General features: G+C 38.4%; 1 long non-coding RNA gene across 1 annotated transcript in view; it reads left to right on the top strand.

Moving 5' to 3' along the window:
- The window catches only part of LOC134861410 (uncharacterized), a 54728-nt gene that overhangs the window by 8247 nt on the left and 22070 nt on the right, over window positions 1-24411 (top strand). The window lies entirely within an intron of this gene.

The following is a 24411-nucleotide window of genomic DNA, read 5'->3' as shown; positions in this document are numbered from 1 at the left end:
GCAGCAGATTCCAAACTTTCAGTCTTCCGCTCTGTGGAGTTTTAAGAAAAAAAAAACACACAAATACATTTTTTTATGTTTGTAGGAAATATGAAGGGCGGGTACAAAATAATGGACACATCTCATTACTATAACACAAAAAATAAGTATTTTGTTATGTTAGGGGGTCATCAGCTATTAAACATAATTATAGACAGTCTATGTGGACCATGAGGGTATTTTGGCATTGAGGGTCTGAGGGAGTACAAGCAATGGAGAAGTAAGCCAAAATCAATTAAACACTAACAATACATTCCTGACAAGTAAATGTACACATCCATCCAATATTGTTCTGTATTAATTTTAAAGGAGCCCTACAGTCATGTACTGTTGTCATAAAGTGACACAGCTTGAACATATTTGCTGTTATAACTGTAACTGCATCTATCCTGTGATCCTGATCAGCCACTGGTGGAAGAGGTTATCTAATACTAAAGTGAACTGAGGAAGGAGGATGATTTGAGTACTTGCATTATTCACAAAGTAGCATCAGTGGATTCCATTCAAAATCTCCCACTGTGCTCCGTTTCCAGACATGCAGGCCTGAAGTTTGTCCAGCGCAGTGAGCTCCTTTGAGCATAACAACAAAGTGGTCATTGCTTATTTGCTGCTGAGGTCTTATGTTCATGTCTACTTCTATTGACATGCAGTGCAAACATTTATAATTACCTTTAGCTCTTTGATATCAGCCTGCCTTGAATAACCTGCTGTGGCGTTTTACCACCTGTTACTAATCGCTCTGTGAATTCGTCACGGCACCGGCAATGATTCAAACCAACACTGGGCTCCCCACAAGACACTCCAGGAAACGTAGCAACCGGCGGCAGTGCAGCATTCAGACAGCCAGGGGAGCGACTTCATGGATTTTTTGCATCATTAACTATTTATGAGTTGCCACTTCATGTTATTTACACTGGACTGATGGTAATGCTGTTCAGAGCTCAAACGCCATGCAGGGTCCCCGTTGGGGTGGAGGGTGCGGGGGGAGGCGAAGGCATGTGCGATCTGTTAAATATTGTACGGAAACGCCACCTGCAGCTGCGAACGAGGCGCAGGGTAAAAAGGGCGACTTGGGGGCAACTCTTGGGGGACAATGAAACTCAGCAGACTGCAGTGCATGCAGACAGGGCACATTGTGACTATATAATGTATAAGTCAAAGCCCTACCACAAGCCACAAGGAATATTCAGTTGACCTGGTTTATCTTTAGCTTTAACCCACAAGAGCTGATTGCATCACCATTTGCAGTAAATGTGTCATAGCTGAAGATAGATTATGCATCATCTACTTCTGCACTTGAAGTAAGATTCAAGTCTGGGGAGCTGCTAGTTTTCTATCTAATCTATCTATCTATTTGAATGTCAGACAAAGAATGGTTAGGATCTCGCATATCTGTTTTTAATGGCGTATGTACCTGACTGGATATTCATGTCTCTCCCTTACTCTCTCTTTGAAATTGAAAGGCAAATAAACAATATGTGCAAATGTATCAACAATATACGTGTCAAAATCGGTTTTGCAACATGGCATGCAAACTGTAAATAAAACACTTGGAATGTCCAATCAGACAAACAGCTGTCACACACTCAGTGCAGATGCTCAAAGAGAAACGACTGGACCTGTCAGAGCTAAATGTAGGTACTGAAGTTGAGTTATTCTTCAACCACTTCAAAGAAAAGTCAAGCAGCACGTACAAAAAACAAAAACACTACATTTCAGTTGATATGATGAGCAACGGCGTCCTTGGATTTGTGTCAAAACTGTTGCTTCGAACACTGAGGGACTTCTTGTTGCCAGGAAACATTTGATATGATTTTTTCAATTTTGTGATAACTGCTGGGAGTGTTGCCCATCTACAATGTTTTAGTTTATCAGCACCCCGAGGCTTTTATATAGTTTGCCAGGAGGGATATCATCTTTGTTACTGTAGGAGTTTCATTAGGTCCCTGTATGTGGTTGTCTGGTTTGTCTCTTGCTTTAGTTTTAATCAACAATTTTCTGCTCATTCGCTTCCCATTTGTTACCATAGTTGTATTGGATGATAACTTTAACTTTTCAAATTCCTCCAAAAGATAGAAATGTGTTTGGTTGTTTAATAACATATCTGATCTTGTTGTTTTACTGGGGTTCAATTTGAATTTTTAATTTTTGTTGTCCGTATTCACACACAAACTCAGTATTTTTCATAATGGTCATTACTGAAAACCATCAGCTAGCTATGCAAATATAACTGTAGTTAAAGACTGAATTGTGAATATTTTGTGGGCATTATTACATTCATGTGACAGTAAATATCAACCCATATTTATACAATTGAAGATCATATTGGATGTTGCATTATATATCTGATACCAAGGTTCAATCCAGGAGGTAATGCTCCCTTTAAATCTGACTCTTAATCAGCTACATGCTCCTCTATGTTTACCAGCTCGTCTTTAATTGTGTCTGTCTTCTGTTTGGTACACAATTAGGTAGTTTACAGTTGGTTTCAGAGCATTTTGGCTGAAAAAAAACAACTCACTACTGTGGGCAATAACATCTCTATGAGAGCTGTACTCAAACACTGTGAAGGTGCAGGCCGGACAGATTAACAATGAGTTGAAACTCACTGAGCTTTTTAAAGCCGAGGGGAGCTGCAGATGCGGATAATAATCCTCTGAAGGATTATCACCAGGAGCAAACCCTGTCACATCGTCATTTGATACAATGTTATCATAAAAATATTGATTGCAGCTGCTTTTATTAAAATAGATATTCCCGTTTTGTCCAGTCTCTACAAATACAAAAACCAGTAAGCTGTAGCCTTATAAACGTCTCAATAGCTGTACCCAACACCAAGATCATCAGGCTTTTTTAATGGTGCGCAAGTGTGTAGACTGAGTCTTTTTAAAATGGGTTTCTGTTTGCAGAGGAATTAGTGTTTTCTTTAAAACGACATATTGTAATTTCACAAGTCCAGGTTTTGCTGGAGGGTGAATTTGTTCCACGCATAAATGTGTTGCTTATTAAAAAGATACACAGCATCCTCAATGATCAGCAGCGTCATGCTAGGTCTGAGTCACTTCCCATCAAATTTATAGAGATGAATGCAGAACACGGTGTCTTCTATCCAAACATCCCATGCTTGTATCCACTCGTACTCACCTGCATCCTCTTGATAATGTTGCCTTCACTGCCTATGAGGGCCTTGATGTTGGCTCATTAAATACCCTTTTCAGCCAGTTATTTATCCTCCTTTAGCTCACAGTTTGGAGCCATGCATGAATACTGCCTGGGTCTCACCCATGGAGCTAAAGCAGCGTAGAGTTGTTCATGATCCCCTCATTTCCCCATTGCTATCATCTAAATAACATAAAACAGGCTGTAATTTGACCAGTGTGATTTGGGCTGGTGCTCTTTTGCAACAAAAACCCAGAGCCATTGTAGTGTGATGTTGACCGCCTAATCCAGCGCCACACAGAATTCCCTTTGAACTTGTCTGATTGCGAGTCTAATTTTTATTAAGTAAGAGCACACCATAAACAGTCTTTGGAGCACACATTATTTGTGGCAGTCACTGAAGCTTCAAGGAGTCGTTGTGACTAGCGGAGCCCAAGGGCTCAAATTACAAACTCTTTCCACTAGCACGGCTATAATTAGCCCGAAATTAACAAGAAATGTGTGCTTTAGTTTAATTATTCAAAACAATTATTTCGCTTGTAAAGCTTAGATCAAATTGTTGTTTTAAATGCACTTTTAAAAAAATGTTCAATGTCAAATGGAGAGGCTTTTGATCTTTCGGTTGCTTTTGACTGAAAGGACCTGAAATACGTTCAGACTCAAAATAAGTGCTGAACGTCTTGTGAGGAGAAACTGTTACACTGCAGTGTTAAGGTGTTATTGAACGGAAAGCAAATTGCCTGGTGACATTAGGCATAGTTATGGAGCAAGCACACACTGGACAAATGTGTGTAGAGTTTTTTGAACCTCGTCAAGATGCGCCTTGGCAATCAGTTATGTATTTACACATCCAGCAAACACAAAGCAGCGTAAGCATTATTAATGTTTGTTTTTCTTCTTTCAAAGACTACTTTGGTCTGCTTTGGACCGCTAAAAATACAAGTCTTTAATAAGTGCTCTCTTCTTCTGGGACGTTTGTGTCAGGGTACTCTTTTGAGTAGTTTTGCATTTTAATTCCTAATAAAATCTAATTAAATCCTATTGTAGTTGTCATCTACTGATGAAAATGGGCCTTCTGTGAGGTACAAAGAGTGAGCCAAATCACTCTATGAGCTAATAATGAACACTAATATTACTTATTTCCCATTAGAGTTGTTGTGGCTGTCTGCTGAGTTTTTGTCATTGTTGGTGAATAAAATGATTCATGGTGACTAATGTGCTAAGTGTCAAATCCAATGCATTGATTGCAAGGGGAATAATCAAACACGACATTGTGTATTTGGCGAGGGCATATTTGTGGAAGTTCACCATTTATTAACAACATGAAGGACCCGAGGCAATGAGGTAATCTGTTTTTTTGCACTCTAAATGCAGAATGTGTGTTAAATCCATTTTTAAATAAAAACAAGGCGGGGGAGAGAACAGCGCCCAGATTCTAATGCGACTAGATTGACAGACAGATAAAAGGGATACAGTAATACAATGACGGCATGACAATCTTGCTACGCATTTTATGGTGACGAATAATCAAAAATCCTTTTATCAATGACACATCAAGGAGTATTTAGTTTATGCTTCAGTTAATCCTATTGACTATTTTGTGATTTCTCTCCCTCTTACTTGTTCCAATGTGCTATATTTATCTCATAAATACTGGGTATTTTGGCTTGACAAATTGCTATACAGGCACAATCCTATTAAGGGATGCGGTGTTGTGTTCCCTGCCAGTGACATTCTGTTAGGGTGTTGCATTAGACACTATGACTACTGTACTATGTTGTCATTAGTGGATAATAACAGCATTTTGTATTTTTAGATAGTTCTTTCACCATATCACTATTTTTCATTATCCCCTAACAAAAGCCCGATGCAGACTTTTGTTGTTCTAATGTGCCACCAGATCCCTTTCATCAATCAATCAATTAATTAATCTTTATTTATCCAGCACTTTACTGAAACAAGGCATCTAAGCCGTGGCAGAGTCTCTTACAAGAGACAAATGAGCAGTGAAAACCGTACATTTAAATCAAAGAAGACACGTGTATCAAAGAGCCAGTTAGACTCAATTAATAATCCTTAATTAGAAGGAAATGCTTAACAGTTTTAAATAGATGGTGTGCAAAAAGCACATTTGAAACCCTAAAAACATCATCAGACCAACGTGCCACCTGCATTTCACTTCCAGCTCCCTCCCTCATGTTTAAATTGGTCACAGAAAGTGGAAGGATGCAGCTGCAGGTGGTTTTGAAGTTGTTGTGGGTAGAAATAAACATCTTGTAAGCTTAAAAACCAGCCCTGTTGTCCTTGTTATGGCCGATCCAGTCTTTGAGAACAATGTTTGACTTGTGACTCACTTGTTTTTTTCGGGGAAACAGTGTTAAAAGGGGGAGACCAAGGGGAGGATAATGCCTAATAGATCTGCAAGCTGGAGTCTAACCTGCGTACTGGGCAGCGCATGCCAAAAATGGGCCACCAGCTCACTGCATCACTTGATTTAGACCTATCCGGGTAATGTCTTTTGTAAAGTGCACATATTTGTCCCCTCATATGTTCGGTTCACAGAATTCCTCCGTATTGATAATTCATTTTTTAGACCTTTTTGATTCAAACTCTTTTGCCTTGTTGTTTGTCTCGACTGCACCCCTTACAGTTAATATGAATGAACACAATGAGCCATTTGTTGTTTTATTGTTGTATTTATATTGTCACTACCTTGACAGGCGGTAGCCTCTGCCTGGCAAGAGGCGCAAAGGAAGTCCTGGAGAGCATTACTGAGTGACGTGAATTGTGATAAATTATCGGTCAATAATTCAGCATGTGTGTCAGATAGAGTATATTAACACGACCACCTGGCGTTGCCTGAATAGAGTTTTCACTATAGGGAGTAAATAAATAATACCGTTTTTTTTTTTACCCTGCGATTTAATACCATTAAATATTCAGCTATTTGGATGATCAAATTTGCTGCTAAATTACAGCTCTCCTGTTGATAGGACTGGGAGGAGAGGTGGCCAACGGGTGCTGCAGTGGGAACCCAGCCAGAGAGAGAAACATCACACACACACACACACACACACACACACACTATCAGACACCCATAAGCACGTCTGTGTGAGCTAAAGTGACGCACACATACATACGCAATTTGTATAGTTACACACTCGCACAAGCAGAGGCTCACAAACACATAAACACACACAGCCCCAGGTGGCACATGCTGGCATACACCGCCTTACCTGATGATGCTGTATGCATCAATGAGCGCATCTGAAATAATGCAATGTTTACCCGAAGAGGGATGGTTGGAGTTTAGATTCTGTCTGAATTTTTAACATAGAGAGAGAGGATTATTTGATAAATAATATATGTAAATACATTCACAACCATCATGTGTTTTCCCATTATACAATATAATACAGTGCTGTGACAAGTCTCATTTCTCCAGGATCTGCCCTCTGACAGACTGGTGCAGTTATTACTATTAACCACTGTTGGAGTCATCAGCAAAAAAAAAAAATTGGCATCCCTAAGCTTGATATGAGAATTGGTAAGCAAAATGAGAAATGAAGCAATTAGAGAGGTTCACATACATTATTTAGCGCTCATTAGCTTCCTGTGACACTGTAGGCTCCACACCAATGAAAAGTGTTGGCCGGGCTCAGGCAATTAGTAAAATTAGTGGCACAGGATTTGGCGTTGATTCAGGCCACATGGCCCAGAAGATACCAGACTGGTGTCAGTCGTGTAATTTATAACTTTGCACATGAAATAATAGGTTTGAAAAATCACTGGGGCTACCAGTGTGTCAACCTGTATTATCCAGGCAACAAGGGTTGTCCGTTGGACAGAGTGAACAGCAGAAGCTTCCTCTGATTTCTAGGGGAGTGCACGGTGCAGTCGGCCATTTTGTGTCTCTTTGAGAAAAATAGGGGACAGAGGTCCAAGCGGATGGTAATTAGCAGTCTGGGTTGTGTTTGTTTTCATTTTGTGCATGTTTGTGCTGATAAAGTTTGACTTGCCAAAAATCCCAGTCCCGTGCTGGATTCCGCTCAAGCTGTTCCCCAGCATCCTTCAGGAACGATGGGAAATCTTGTACACTGCCACTGGTCACAGCACAAACAGACGGTGGTAATCAGTGATTAGTGGACATGTTACAGTATACAGAGATAAGCCCACACCCCAACCCTTCAATCTGAATCAATAGCAGCACATGAAATACATAAAATGTACATGTTTGGGGGCAGATATTCTGCGATTAACTGGCAAAATAAGCACTTAGGGTTTGTGGAAATCTATTTATGTAACTTAAATTGTGCAAGAAAATTAGCATAAACATCAAAAGGAATACAACATAAATAAATGGTTTTACTGGTCGGAACACACTGTGCTGAAGAAGTAGAAAGCCAATGTTGTTAAAACAGGCAATTTAACAACACAGTTTTGATCCCTTTTGGTTTTGAGCTTAAGGTCTGCAGCCAGCTTCAAATGACTGAAGGTCCACATCAACACCAGAGCAAAGCTAAATAACATTTTGCAGCCTCTTTACCATTACGGGGAAAAAAGGAAGGCAGAGAACAAGCAAACCAAATAAACAGGTGTTGTGTGCTTTAGAAAAAGCTAATGCTAACGTGTTCTGGAATAGAGAGGCATAATTATACTGTGCTGGATTATGGAAAACATTGTGCATGTTAATTACACCAGGTATGCTCATTGATTTTCTGTTATAATACTTAAATGTGTCATTAATAATTCATTTTCCTGCCAGCCCATTCCATTTTTCATGCACCTGTGTTGTTGATGTGAATGACGCTGTGTCATTGCTGATGATGGCTCTGTAGTTCATCACAGAAAGTAATTTTCTGCACTGACACCTACTTATTTGTCTTTTATGAGCCACTGACAATGTCCATATTGTAAGGAACGATTCTCCACTCACACACAGACCATGAACCGTTTTTTTTTTTTACTGTCTGAAGAGGCTTTTATTTGTCTTTTGCGCTAATAGGGTAGTTGTTGAAGATTAGGGTATGGATAAATAGAATAGGGGATTGTCATTGTCAATAAAACTATAAAACATTTGCCAGTTCTTGTGAATCTCTCTGGCCAAAAGGCGTTAATTTAAGGGTTGAGTTCCCTGAGCTGCTGCTGCTTCCACAACTCTGGACCTGATTCTTTGCTTACTGATTCTCTCTAAGCTCAGCGTTTCATGAAAACTAATTCCCTTGTTCTCGTCTTTTAAGAGCACCCGTCCCTCTCCTGTCATTTTAAAGCAACGCATTCCTCAAGGAGTGAATCTGTCAAACAATAGTAGAGCGATGAGCACGACAAGCAAACAAACCCAGAAACAACAACAGCAGCGGCCACAGGCACAATCAAGTTTGTCCTTGAATTTCCACACCTGTGAGCGCTGAACGTGGCAGGGCCATTTGTGAATTGGAGGGAACGCGACATGTTTGTCCAGCATCAACTCGGCAGCGTGTTTATCCCCTCGTTTTTCCAGCATTGTTTGTCTTTTCTTTGTGGCGCTGAAATGCTCAAATTGAATTTTTCAGATGTTGGTTCCCTGGAGGTGTGCGCTTCTCGGCAGGTGTCTGCGGGAAAAGCGAAAAGGGAAGGGGAGAGGAAGAGGGACTGGAAGAAAGATAAAGAGGGAAAAAAAAAGGCAGAAAGAGAAGATAGAGCACGAGCAAGAGAGATCTCCCACTCATTCTCCGATGTGGATTTGAATTTATGCCGAAGTGCTTCATCTACCATATATGCTCTTTAGCAATGTAAATGCATGCTGATGAACTTGGATCTTGCAACAATATGGCACATGTTTCTTATGCCGCATAAACTTTTTCACAATTAGTTGTTTGGCAGAAGATGATAAACTATACAGAACTCCTGTGAGCAACATCCAAGTTACGGAAGTTTAGAACAAACACGCTTTTTTTTTCACTCCCTGAGGTACTTCACTCTGACAAGCTAAATCCTGCTAAAAAGCATGACACAAAGTGCTGTTTCCCTGGAATAATAATTCCATTTTCCTTATTTTATTTTCAAATCAATTAGCTAACCTTGAGATGAGCTTTACTGCTGATAAGTGCTGTACAGTAATACTCAATCCCCCCTCTGCTTTGAAAGAGGCTTCCTCTCCAGGCACTGAATAGCATATAATAGATATTGAACTGTAAATTTGAATTGAAAGCTCGGGTCATTGTGCCTCATTGACTTTCGACCACAAAAACCAAATGATGTCTTAGTTGAGAGAAATATATCAAAGGATATCAACAATTACGAGTCATAAACACGCCTGGAGACGTGCCTGGCGGGCGTATAGCAGCGGGAATTAGCATGTTGAGCTGATAAATATGCATGTAAAGACGCTCCCAGGGGAATAACACGCATGTGATTGATAGCTTTAGAATTGAAGGATGTGTAAATTCCTTTTATTCTGGGGGTTGTGCTGTTGTACCGCCGAAATACATAGCACTTGTTAAAAGTTTTACCAACTTTATAATCCTTAATGCCACATCTGTTTGCTGTCTTTATAGCGCCTGTAAAACGTCATTAAATTATTACCACCAGCTGGCCTCATTGCACAATAACCTCACTTATCTGTTATTCTCTGGGAATACTTTTGATTTATAGACCCTCTTAGAATAAATGATATTTTATACATATGTATATATAAATAAACAAGCGGAAATGTGTTCTCTTAAATAATTCATGAGTTGTACTTTGAATAAGTTACTTAGTAGAAGTTTTTTTTTCTTTCCCAGCATGTATAAAAGAGTTGTTTGTGGCAGATACAGAATGAAAGACAAGGCTGGACAGGTTTATCTACTGGGAATAATCTAAACCTAAAATAGTATACCTAATCACATGTTGGTGCCTATGTACAAGATTTTTAAGAATGATGAACACGGTTTGCACATTTTAAAATTCTGTATGTAATTAATTCTCATTATCACCATATTATTTTGGGTGTAACTAAACATGTAGTCAAACAGCTTTTCTGAAGTTGTTGAATCTTTAGTGAAATTATAACTCTGATAAAAACTGTTTTAAATAAAAGAAAAACACAGAAATAAACAGTCAGTTTTCAATACTGCTTCAAATCAACGCCTCATAACTCAACTCTAAAGAATTCCAGCACCCCCTAATGTCAATGTGAAGCTACTGAAATTACACCTCCAAAAATGGACAAACTGACAGGCATCATTTCAGCACACAAGTTCTCAGAGAAAAGCAGAAAAATCTGAAATAATATCCACACAAACAAATGCAGCTCAGGTAGAGGGGTGATCTCTGTGGCTATGCTGGTGCTTATAAATAGCACTCGCCCTGGAGTAGCAATAAAGGCTGTTTGCGTAGCTGCTATATGTTTAGTATGTAATGATATATTATTGCTCTAGGTAGTGGGAGCATGTCCTATGTGCTCGGTCCTCTTGGGTATAATTGCTTCAGAAGAGATAAACTGAGCAGAAAGGGGGGAGGAGGGGTTGAAAGACTGGGGAAAAAGACAAGATATTAAAGATTAATAAGGTGTGTGTGTGTGTGTGTGCGTGCGTGCGTGTGTGTGTGTGTGTGTGTGTGTGTGTGTGTGCGTGTGCGTGTGCGTGTGCGCGTAAAGCTGTAACTCTCAAGAGTGATTCTTTTCATTTAGCTAGTTTTTTATTTCCCATTGTACTTATTTTTTGTTCATTTTGAATTTCAGACTATTTGTAGAGACCCTCAAAGGCCTTGTTGGTGCCGCTGTGTGACCGTGCTTTTTTAACCGATTTCAAGTTATACCTGTCAATCAACACAGACGAACTGCAGGACGCAATGGTACATTTATTTTGTGTGTTTCCATTGCTTGATTGCATTGCATTGAGACCATTAATAATAAGTTGTCATGAAAACATACATTTAATATTTCCCATCTTTTTTTACGATTGAATAAGAACTATTTTTTTTTTTTTTATCAGAATGGTGTGATTTCTATAGAAAACTGGGGAAAAAAGTTGCACAATTTAACGAAGGGACAAACCTCTAACTGCTTTACTCTTGACAATTAGCTGACTTTGTGCTTGTACTGTGGCTAATTGCAATGAAACACACATATTAAGTAATCTAACACTCCAAATGTCCACAAGCATTGTCTCTCAGATGTTATAAATGAGCTACACTTTTGTTGTTTTTATAACAGATTTACTTTAAGTCTAGCTTGAAGTTACTTTTTTATATGCATATTTACAAATATAACCATTTTCAATGCAAGAAAATATTGTGTGGATGAGCTTTATGGAAGCTTATTGCTTTAAACTCTAATTAAAAAAGTAAAATAAAACATATAGGATATTCACATGCACACACACAGACATACACATACACACACACACACACACACACACATACACACACACACACACACACACACACACACACACACACACACACACACACACACACACACACACACACACACACTGAGAGTATCAGTGTGAAGCTCAGAATAAAGGATTCTGTGAATTTGGCCAGGTTTCCGTGTCAGAAGCAGTCTGTATGTACGTTTGTGTTCGCAGGCTTTAGAAGGCTCTTTTTTCACACCCTGCTGTTTTCCCCTGATAATTTAATGTCCATATTCTTCTCTTCAGGCATTAAAACCCTCTGAAGTTCATTCTCTCTTTGTTCTCTATGAGGCTGCACAGTGGGGCTGGGAAACACACACCACACTCCGTAGGTCCTCTGTTGTAATGCCTACTGAGTAACCAACCAATTACCAAGTTCAAACACGCAGCTATCACTCTGTTTTGCTGCTATCCTCTGATTTGGCCAGTGTTTGTACCAGACTTTTTTCCTCATTCTTTTCAAAATGAGCTTCTAATGGAGATGGATGTTGATGACGGCATGTTACTTGTTCTCAGAAATGATGATGCAAATCTTCAAACTTTAAATTCCTACTTGAATATTGACAGCAAATGTATGTTGACAGCATAGTGGAATTGTCGAATAGAGTAAAACTTGACTTCTGTAAGCCACAAATGCTCTATAGTGTGTATGCAGGACTGTGGGACTTGCTTACATAGATATAGATGAAATACAAAAAGATAGAGCACATGTTCCAAACGACTTTCCACTAAAGAAAATCTTTTGAGCATGTGGCTTTACATGAATGTGTCTCTCTTCTTCACAAAAATCACGTACATTAATGTTAAAAACTAAATCCGGTTGGACTGTTCTTAGATTCAAAGGCCTTTTATTTGCAGTGTGCTACACAACACCGAAGAAAACCATGAGAGAAAACCTTTTTGAAGTATGCACTTGATGACTACCATCATAATGGAATAAATTGGCAGCATCTTGATGTCCATTTCTCACAATTCACCCAATAGCTGGAAAATTGTAGTGTGGCTGATAACATGTTTCACACAGGGAATTTAAATAAAGGTCAGGTCAACAACATTTTCAGTACAGAGAGCTTAAGTTGTTCAAAAAAGAATGCTGATCCCCAGATAGTTCAGTCCATTGTCCCCTTCAACGCGTTCACTTGCTCAACAACAACACAGGCCTTTCCCTGAGTGCAGCAGGTTTTTTCTTCTTCTTCTGTGTGGTGAAAATGTGCATTTTGTGTGAGAAGGCGGCTCATGATTTCCCTAGTGAACCCGTATGGCCTGTAGAGATCTACCTGTCAGCACACCTGAGCACCTCAGCACAACCCAGCCTTTCTTGCTGACTTCGCCGCCTCTGTTTACAGAGACGAGACATGAAAAATGCAACAGAGGTCTTCGTCATCCGGTGTGTTGGGGTCAGGGGAAATCACCTTAGCCAAGACTGTGTAGTGCCAGCATCTTTGACAGGGTAATGTTATTTTTAAAAATGGCTTCCTCACACAGTGAATGATTTGTCTCAGGAAGTACATTTGACTATTTTTTTATGCAGAAAGCGCAAAAGATGGATTACAGGAAAATCAGGCAGCACTGAATAGACCATTGATTTGATAAAGCCGGGTTTGAGTGCTTATAAAACTATGTTGACAGCCCCAGGGAGTGTGACAGCATCTTCAATTAACAATTGATGGTTATAAGAACATCCGTCTGTAAGTTATTCATGATTTCTTATGCCAGTTGTTGTCATAAATCCATATGTATGCCAGTTAATAGATTTCCGCTGCTGTATGACAAGATGTTTCCTTCTCAATCTGACCCTACCATATGCCAAAAAATGTCTCTTTTGTCCATATTCACTGTCTAATTACTGCATATCCAGGCTGGTTTTCTTTTGTTTAGAAGAACCTGTGAAGAAAAATGACCATGAATTGATCGCAGAAAATATTAACTACCTTCAAAGCTTACATGAGTTGAAAATATTAGAAGATTATGAGATAAGTACTACAGTAGCTATAGTAATATTGTGTGGGACTTGGGTTTATGAAACCATTAAAAAAATCATAGAGACATTTACATAGCTATGTTTTAGCTAAGAACTGGGATATCGTGTTAAATGTACACTGTCCCTCATCCACAGCTAGCTTCTGTCCTTTGTCATAATAACATTGATATAATAAAGCCATAAGCCAAAGTGTGCCCGTAGCACAAAGTACAAGGATGCTGAACTCAACTAGGATCTTTAAATAAATGGATCACTCTGTAATTGTACTTTGACCACATGATTTATATTTACACACATTATTGCATATACTTCTACAACGTATCACTCACTCATAGATGGATAATAAGTAGTTTTCTTGACTGTTTCTCAGTTATTAGTATACATTAGTGTTAATATTTTGAATAAAACTGGATTTGATCTGAAAAATCTTCTCTGCCGGAATAGCTGATCTATCACGTTTTGACCTATTCATTTTGAGGTGACTAAGGTGTGAGAAAAGATAAAATGGCAAACAATTGAACTGGAAATGGAGCAAGCTAATTCCACTCAGTGAAATGGATTTGTGATTGCAACAAGACCAAAGCAAACTTTCTCTTAAAATGGACTTTGTAGCATATATCAGGTTGTTTTCTTTAGTGTTAGTCTTTGTATGGTCAGCTACTGGTGACCCTTGGGATAAGATTTGTTGTACCTTTATCCAGTGGTTTTGCTGCAATCTTAGTATTTTTGACTAAGATTCTGAAAGTGTAATTCAGATGCAAGTTTCCCACCACCATGACACAAAGAAGATCATATTTATCTCTCACTGGAACCTGAAGAGACAAACGAGCCGTGCCAAGTGAAACACAGATTAACATGCTGTCGTGTTTGCAAGTTCATACGATGACAGAAGGGTGGACGCATTTGATGCCCCCCATCCTTCACTACACCCACCGAGCCGCATATTAACTACATCTCCTGCCACTGCCAGCGTATTGATTCATCACCCCCCACCTCTTTTTCTCTATTCTTAGGGACAAAATGTCACAACATGAGCATTTTACTATTTAGTGTGAAATAATAAGGAATAAACCACAGTCACCTCGCACGTTATTAAAGCATCAAGTTCACATATTTCAGTTTACACTTTATTAACTTGAAAACTGTGATGTGTGGCGGACAGGTGTGAATATTAAAACAAAGGAAAAATGAGTGAATAAGTAGATGTGTGGCTTTGTTGCTATACTGAGCTGTAATGTAAATCAACACAGAGTAGGAATTATGCTCTTTCAAAATTATAAACAGATCTACAATTGTCATGGATTTCCGACATGTTTCCAGTTCATTATATTACATTTATATAACACCTTTATCCAAAGCAATGTAAAATGATTACATTCAATCATGAAGAAACAAACTCATAACCTGAATAGCAAAAGTTAAGTGAGAATAGAATATTATAATTCAAGAAAAGACCTCTGTTGAAAATACCATGTGAGGTCAATACAAATGTTCCGGTAATGCGTTGGATAGGATTTTTAAAAAACTTTTCCTACATCAAAAAAACTAACTAAAGGCAGAGTCAAAAAATGTACTATAAATGATGAACAGCATGCCGTTAACCTTGCCATGAAACCTATAGTGTCCCCCACCGACATTCTGTACAAACTCCTTACTCCAAATTAAAATGGCAATGGATACAAATTTTGTTTAAACTGAAAATGGATAATTGTTTTCAAAGTCTTCATTGAGGAAAATAGATCTGGTTTTCCTCGTGACAGCGGCACCAACAATAATACACCTCGTTGGGAGATGTTGAAAAGTCATCTCTCTCCACGTTTAGCTTTTTTTTTGTTGCTAAAAAGACCTATGAGGAATTTGAAGAAAACGAAACCTCATTAACTATGTCTGAAAATATTTTAAAAATCAGACAGCATTTTACCTAGCTTAAATTAGTGAAAGCTAATACCCTCAGATAGCAACGGTTGTCATTTCAACCTCTAATATCGACAGTTGCCAGCAAGATATTAGAAGTCTCTACATTTTATCTTTATTTTGTTAAACCAAAAAGCGATTGTAAAAAAATGACTTAAGCCGCCTTTGACATGATCAGCAGTAAATCCATACATTTTTTCCTATTGAAGCTATATCTTTAGCACCTCTCAATATGGCTACCAAGTGCTGCGCTCCAATTTCAATGTATTGAACTTTCCCGCGATGTATCCTCAAGCGGCACAGGCAAGAAGGGCAGTTAACCATTAAACACAGCAGTCTAGCTGCTTTCACCGCAAGGCTTCGGCCCTTACTTAACGGTGATAAAAAAAACTTTCAACGGTAAATAAAGTAAAGTGCATCATTATGTGAGAATGTAAGGCTCAACAGTAGCAGTAGGCTTAGTGTTTCATTCAATGTCTAATTTGTATCCACACAAAAACGTTTTCAATCAGAGTCTTTAAATGTGTGAATCGTTGAACAACAGAAACGTTTTTCTTTCCATGTCTTTATTGTGAATTGATTTAACCTTTTGTAAAAGAATATCAACTAATACATGTAATTGAGATGTCTTGCCTTGTGTTCAAGTATTTCACGTGGATTTTTGCTTTGAACAAATATGATCTAAAAAGACTAGAATTGGAGGCATTTAGTGTTATATGACAGGTCACATGCTGGTGATTACCCTCATCAGATCATATGAAATGGACCTTCCCACAGTCTGTTATGATATTATCCCATGTCAGCTCCACTTATCTTCAACTAACAGTCATATTATTGCTTGCATGAGGACTCAGTAGTTGTGACAGGCAGAGGTCATGGAGATGTTTACAGTAAAGTTTTCTAAACCGTCTGAAATATCACTTAATACAATACAAAAGTATTTACTTCAAAGCTGAAGTTTATTGTCTGCATTTATACAAACATCCCTTTTAAAATTATTTAGTTAGCAAGTTACCTGGCCTAACAAACAGGCTTTATTGCACCAGGAAGCTTTTTTCTCTCTGAGAGAAGCAGCATTACCAACTTTCCAAACCGGGTGTAAAAACTAGAGCATGACAGCTGCATTTAAATATGAAATAGCTGCAGATTTGGTTTCAGACACCTTGTACTGTGTGCAAACAAAGCCACCGTTTCCACCAGAGAAAAGAGAATGCATTTAAAGCACCTCTTTGTCGTTGTTCAGAACTGTGTTCCCTTTGTTTCCATTTGTCTCTTTTTAGGGGGAAAGAATGGGATGAAATATTTTTAAACGGTAATTACCTGGCTGGGATCCGACATGCAGGGATTAATGGGTGACTGCGGAGCACCAGGTTCGGCAGTGTGTTGGAAGGTAAGGGGGTGTGTGGGTGTGTGTGATGGAGTAGCGGTGGTGGTGGTTGTGGCAGTGGCAGGGGGGTGCCGAATACGGAGAACCAAAGACTGGCAGAATTCTGCTGCAAGTGTCTTTTCTTTATCCAAGCTCAAGTCACTGCTTCACGCCAAGTCCGTCACAAATGAACAAGACAGATTTAGCTCTCCCGCCTCATCCCACTCCCTCCAAATCCATTTGCTAAACGTCTGTTTTCATGCCTCCTGAAACAATATTGTTACATGTTTGGGGTTATTTTTACCTTCTTCGCTCTGGCCCACTCTGTCGCACAAGTCGAATTTCTACAGAGGAGTTAAGCAAATCTGTAATCGTGCATTGTTCCAAACCCTTGTTTGGCATGTAATTGACAATCGCAAGCAATTTCTGATCAATTCATATCACCACAAAGCACTCGAAACTGCCTCCTAGGCCAAGCTCACATCGCTGAAGTCAAAGAATGATGCAGTGCACTTTGTGCTCAGAACTCAATTAAGCATGTCCTTGGAGTACAATATCTCTGGATTCTTTAAGTCGTTTGGATAGCGCAGAGAGGCGATGAGGTGCTCTTACAGATGGTGTGCGACTCAGACTGTAATTAAACAGATCAGTGTTTAATACACAGTCTGATATCCAGCAGCAGTGCAGCCAAATCTCTGTGGGAAGAACTTCCTGAGGTTCTCGGGAGGTTCTCAAGGTCGCTGAAGTCACTGCAGTTGCTACAGAAGTTATTTGCTCTTTGCTCTGAGGAGCCACAGCTACGTTACTTGAAAGTAATGTTGTTTGTTACAGCCGTGAGTTGGGTGAACCAAGAAATGTAATATTTATTGTATCAACTGTGTTCGAGCATCCTGATTCCAGTGTGTTTTGACATTACTGTCATTCAAAATCTAAATCTAAATCTCTGTGGTTTGTACAATAACCTTGTGGAGATTTGTTTTGTGGAATGCAGAGCCATATATCTGCAATAACCTTTTTAAATAAAGGTTGCAAAGGTTAGAAAAAATGTTTCTGTTTAATGGGGCGAAGCCTGCGAGCTAGTTCAGGCAGTCAACTCGAGCACCAATGATACCTTCGCACACAACGCCCCCTGCCGCTCTTAAAACCAACCAAATACAGCGTCCTTTATTAGCCACACTATTTAAGCTACCAGATCTGCCTCCATCCGCATGGCTCATGCTGCTCTGCTGCTACTTTACGTTGCTGCCGTTTACCTGCCCCACCACCACCTCAGTGAGCCACCTCTGGTGTGACACCTTAAAGCTGATAGGCAGAGACACAAAAAGATGTATGGGTACACAGCACTTCAGTTAAATACTGAAAAGTTGAAAGGTGCCGATTAATGAGAAAGATTGTGTTTACTTATCAAATCAAAGTGTATCACTTTTAAATATTAATGGATTTCTTTTAAGATATAAAGAAGATATGACTAAAGTCAAAGTCCAAGTTTGGTACAGCTTTAAATCTAAGGTTGACGTCTTTCAATTTAAAAGTTGTTTTGTCTGTCAAAGGTGAATTAGATCATGAGGGATGTTAGTTCGAGTAAAAACTGATAAAAGCATTTTCCGGTAAATGCCTATAGAGTGAAAGATGCACTTAAAAAATCAAGGCTGTAGCTAAATGTCTTTTTCTCTTTTATTCCAAGCTAATGAATCAAAGTCGTTAATAATTTTACGATGTTTTTTTATCATTTTTGCTTGGATTTTTGGTTTTCTTGGCAGAGTTTGAAAAGACCAGACAAAGCTGCTGAACAGAAGGAAATCAAAGCACATTTGGTTGGACCGTTAAGACGTGTGAAATTGTCATTTGAACAGAGTCCAGGAGAAGTTTCAAGGTTCCTGAATTCTTCGTTAAATCTTTTGAATGCAACTGTTCAGTGGTTTTTATATATCAGTTGCATTTAATAGTTCATCATGTGTTCCTTTTACTTAATCAAAATATATTTGTTAGTGCTTAATAACCTCCAAGGGCCAAAAAGCAGGTTTTAGTAATACAAAGTAGTGCAAGTTTTTATTTTCTTTGTCAATAAAAACTACTGTTGTTCATCACAGAAGCAGGATAAATATTCTGGATTTATATCGGGTGATAAAGCAGCAAGTCTCATAACATGCTCCAATAACCTACCTGCTCTAATTACAACAGCAATCATAAAATGTCAGAAGGAAAAGCAATATAAACAAAGCATAACATTCAAGGCAACAACATTGCACTGATTAATATAGCAGCAATGATGTTTGTAGTCATTCCTGTATTAAGTGTAGATGCCCTAGTAAGAAAAACAACATAAAAAAGTTGTACACTAAATTTCCAAAGTGTTTTTACTTCCTGTATCAATCTATACAATTTGAAACACGACGCTTCGTTAATGACAACAAACAACTAATGACAAAGTGATTAATTCCGACAATGGAAAAGACTGTTACAATAGAGGAGACACATTTTCTTGTGAGCAGATTATGTTGTTATCTGACAGTCTGGATGATAAGATCACACTGTAGCCTTAAGAAATAATATGTTTCAGGCAGGGTGAACAAGATCAGCATTTATGTGATCGGTGCCAATTGCCAGAATGAATCTAATAGGCTGATAATCCCGCGTCTCACTGCTGGCGAAACCAATCTTTTTGCGATAAGGAGCTCACATTTAGGGCTGATCAGCTGCATCGTCACATTGGACCAGAACGTGAAAATATCTCCCATTAAGATCTGAAAACAACAAGGAGAAGCCAGGAAACCGAAGAGAACACGGGAGATGTGCTGATACACTCGAGGAGTGATAACATCTACGCCTGCTTTGAGCTGTTAAGGCACTTTTTTTGTCACGTCTTACTGTCAACATGATGTTTTGTCAACATGAATTTTAAAAAAGTGGTTGAAAAAGCATTCAGATTGGTACTTGTGTAAAAGTGCAAGTACCACTCTATAAAAATACAGAATTTCAAGTAAAAGTACTGCATCAACAATGGTACTTAAGTCAACGTAAAAAAGTATTTATATTTATTGAACTGTATGCTTTCCTGTACAAAAACCAAATGAACAAATGAATTAATTTGATTTTTTTTAACTTGACTCACTTTTTGTAAAGCAGGATTTGACCTAAAATTCACCCTAAACTGTGAAATCCTTTTGATAAATTCAAAATGAAACCAGCCACTAGACTGGGACTTGCTGGTTTTCAGTCTAACAACCGGTAATTCTTTCCTCCAATTTAATTGTGTGCATTTCCTTTTACAGTATTTATATAATATGTCCTACTGTATTGTACATTATACTGGAGTATACTGTATTATTATTCCCTGGTAAGATGTTTATTAGTTGGTTTTATATTTTGTATTATTAATCTATATCTGAAAAGTAGCTAGTAACTAAAGATATCAAGTAAGTTGGAAATACTCACGTGAAGTACAAGTACCTGAAAATTGTGCTGGAGTACAGTACTTAAGCCAGGTAAATGTACTTATAGTTACCTTCCACCACTGTAAAATGGTGTATACTATATAGTATCATATTCTATCAAGGCACTGCTGCGGTTTAATTCAACTTGATAAACAACACATTAATCACATTTATAGATTCATGTTTTCTCTTCCCTTGGTATCTTCAGGTTCACTTTCACATGTGTTTACATTGCTGACCCTTATTTGACATTTTCTTTGATATGATCAAACAGAGCAGCTTCCTCCTTCCCTTTCTCCTTCTCCATTATGGAAAAAATTATTAACATCTGCTGCACAGACATCAGGAGAAGTCATGCATGCCTTAATGGCCCCTTGTTTAGTCATTTATGGGTAAGCATGTCATTATTTCAGGATTTATGATCAAACAGATAGAGAATGCATTCTCCCGGAGTTTCACCTAGCAATTATTTATTTTGATTTTTATGGCAACAAAGTTTCCTATCCTCCCTCACTATCCAATTAATGCTGATGATCAAGCATGTCTTAGTGCTTTAGCTTTTGTTTTTATCTGCGTTTATGTCCTTTGATGGAATGATGGATCATTTTGTGATGAGCCTGTTATGGAAAAAGCTTAAAGGGAAATATACAGTATATCCAAGGACAGCCAAATAAGTAAGTGATGAACTTAAATCAAACCATGTTTAAGTATATTTCAAGGTCTTGTTTTATGCTTAATTTAAAAGTTTACTCCAGTGACTAAAAAGCATTATTTTCTCTTTAACTCTTAGTGTTTGTTTTTCTTTGTTATATCTGCAACCTAAACTGTATTTATTATTCATCTTAAAACAACCAGGTATTTTTTTATTTTCTTGACCTCTAACTGCAGAAACAATATGCAATAAATATTAGTATATACTATGTAGTATTAGCACAAAGTATGGGTTTTGTAGTTTGTTTACTTCAGTCATTTACAGGCACTTATTCAAAGGTGCCAAATTCATATTTAAAAATTACTAAATATACAGCATGAAGAGAGGCCATCCTGAGGTGACATTAGCAAGCAGCAGGTTAGTGATATGTACCTTTCTCCTCACACACATGCATGCCCATACTTACACCCACGCACACTCACCACACTAGCACAAATTCCTGCAGTCACGGCATCTTGCACAAACTATTCCTGACATTTTGCCCCTCTGCCTGGAGCAGCCCCGAGGAGCCTTCCTCAGATCAAGGTCATCACATCACTCAGCGTCCCTGAAGCTGCAGCTAGAACAGTCAATGAATGTTGTAAGGCCTACAAAAACAGCCCTTACATCTACATATGACAAGTTTCGCTCCAAAATGAGAGCTGACATGAAGTGCACCTGCTGCTTCATGATGATCGATAGCACAACATCTAAAACAAATGACTCTAGGTTTTCTCAGTGGACGAAATAGGACTATTTTCATACATTTTGTCTGCAGATCTGTTGGCTCTAATCATTAACGTGTTTATTTCTGATTCCAAAATTCACCCAGAATTTTTGAAATGCCTTCCTCAAATTTTCTTTGGCAAGTTTCAAAGCAGAAAGCCTCTCTCTGACTCTTACTGAAATGAGGATGCACAGAGGGTGTGTGGGGGGTTTCGTCGCAAAAGCCACCATCTGGTGTCAGCGCGTGGTGTTGCTCACCATGACCAATTGTGTCATTAGATTATTGAATAATTAGAGGAGGGATCATGTCTACCCAGAGAACATGGCTTTCAAGAGTATTAGTGTGTGTTTGTGTGACTGAGGTCTTGATCAGAAAGAGCGGCATTATATCTGCACAAATATGTTGGGGGGTGTTAAACTCTGAGGAAAGTTTGAGAGGAACAGACACATGCAGCATTCATTAACTCAAAATGACACAATTTGTTAGAGTAGGTGTAATGCTTTTTTTTTTTAGAACATTTATGTGGTATAACCCTTAATATGAGAATCTAAATCCCAGTTTCCCTGTATAGTCCTCTTATATCTCAGTGAATACAGTGTCCCTGTTAAGTCGACGGAGGACTTTCAATGAGTCTTACGTTGCTCTGGGCGGTAAGGACTATTTTATTAATGAAGGCTGCACTTTGTCTCAGGTAAAATCGTCTCCAAAACGTCAAGGGAATGCATTTGAAGCCACCCACTGCTACAACACCAGGCTGAGTGGGTTTTCACCCACTTTAGATCATACATTTAATTGTTTAACTTTAGGAAACTCTGGTTTTGGATTTGTCTTTGTAGCCAGGTGGGACAGCATGATGAGAAACAGGATATGTATGAAAGCCAAAACTATTCCAAAGAACATTAGAATAGCCTAGGTAGGAGGTTCTCAGATTTAACTGAGTCAGCCACAGATTTAGGATCAAAGAGACACCAAAATCAGATATCCGCCATCTAAAAAAAAGTGACATCTTTAGCAGCTTGATGAAATGCATGTTGGAATTAAAATAAAGCACATTATGGTCTACTATTAATGTTACGTGTGGTCCTTGGACAATCGGTTTCCACATATTAAAATCTGCAGGCTTGTGGGAACCGGGCTGAACTGGAATATTAATTTGGGCCTGGAAATAACATCTGTGACTTGTGTTTACACATCCCCCAAGCAAGCATCAGGTTAAAAGAAAGCATCAGTTTGTATTCAAATTGAATCCTATCAGTAAACACTACAACACTGAGTTTTTAAAACAGTTAGTTTCAATAACTATACACAGTATGCAGTTCTTAATATTGTACTACTTTTTAACCAGTCCAAGTAGATACAAAATAAAAACATAGATGCATCAGACTTGCTCAAAGCAATTATTCTAATTCTTATTCATAAAAACATTTCAATAGGCTGCATCCTTTTTCTTTGGTCACCCATAGGGATCTCCATACCAGGAGTGGGGGTTAATTTCGCAAACAAAGATGGCGGACGGAAAAAACCAGCAGAAGCTTGGCAACCGTTCACAACGCTCCTGACATCGATATTGTGAATTTGTGTATCTTCACTAAGAAGTGGAGACATTTATCTCTGAACACCAGCTGAGGTACACATCATTGCACCTGCACATTTTATCAACCGCTCCCTTTATATTTAGCGTGCTACCATTAATGTTTTGACCTGGAATCAAGAGATAAAACATCGGGATGAAACCTTCACAACTTTCATTGCATTTGCATGGATTTGAGCTGAGACTTGAGAGGCAAGCTGCAACTGTTTGGGAAAGTGCTAGCTAAGTTACCTGATGGATGGATGAGCTGCTAGACAGACTTGAGGTATGTTAACTGAACATTGTATTTATTAAATCAAAGAACAACTTCAGAAAATGCAAAGTCTCTCCTAGTGTCAGCTTATGTTAATCAGATGATAATGTTCACCTGGCTGTCAAATGTTAATATAGTCTAATAAAAATCGCCTCGCCAAACCTGTATGTTGTTCACAAAGTGTTTTTTGCTGATGCTGTTTTAGAGAGGTGTTGATTCATTTTAAGTTTATTAGAGGCTGTTACATAATCTGTGGTTTTATTGAAATTTGCTGCTTCATACAGCTACCTTAATAATTAGTATACATTAGTATTGCTGAAGTTAGTGGAAGCACCTCCCAATATACAATAATGCAATATGAAACGAATGCTGAACGAAATACTAATGCTGGGTGTACGCTAATACTCAGTCTGCCATATACTTGAGAAGTTCTTTAAATGGTTTATAATTGGCTGTTATTGGCACTGTGGCTGGTACTAATGTAACTGTTTGCTTCTATAACTATCACTACATATGGTTACACAAGTCAGGATAACAATAGTCATCTTTTATGTAGTAATGTAGTAATGTAGTAATGATTTTGTTATAATAGCCGTTATTATGAAAAATGTACATCGAGAAGAGAAGAACATCATACTGAATGTATGGTTGTAACACTCAAGCATATTTAGGCTTGAATGAAAACTTGGAAAACGAAATAGAAAAGATAGCCATATTGCCTTGTGATGGCTCAGTGCACTAGTTTGAAAGTTTTTTCTGCTCGGATTTTAAATTCACAGTTGACAGTTGGTGGTTTTTGTTGTTATCGTTGATGTTTTGTTGCACCTGCCAATCAGGAAATAATGCAGACAACGCAGTGACCTTTTTGTTTATTTCTG

This window comes from Eleginops maclovinus, chromosome 3, assembly GCF_036324505.1.
Source record: "Eleginops maclovinus isolate JMC-PN-2008 ecotype Puerto Natales chromosome 3, JC_Emac_rtc_rv5, whole genome shotgun sequence".
NCBI lineage: Eukaryota > Metazoa > Chordata > Actinopteri > Perciformes > Eleginopidae > Eleginops > Eleginops maclovinus.
Note: the sequence above shows the minus strand (reverse complement) of the source record. Positions and strands in the feature narration are given on the sequence as shown.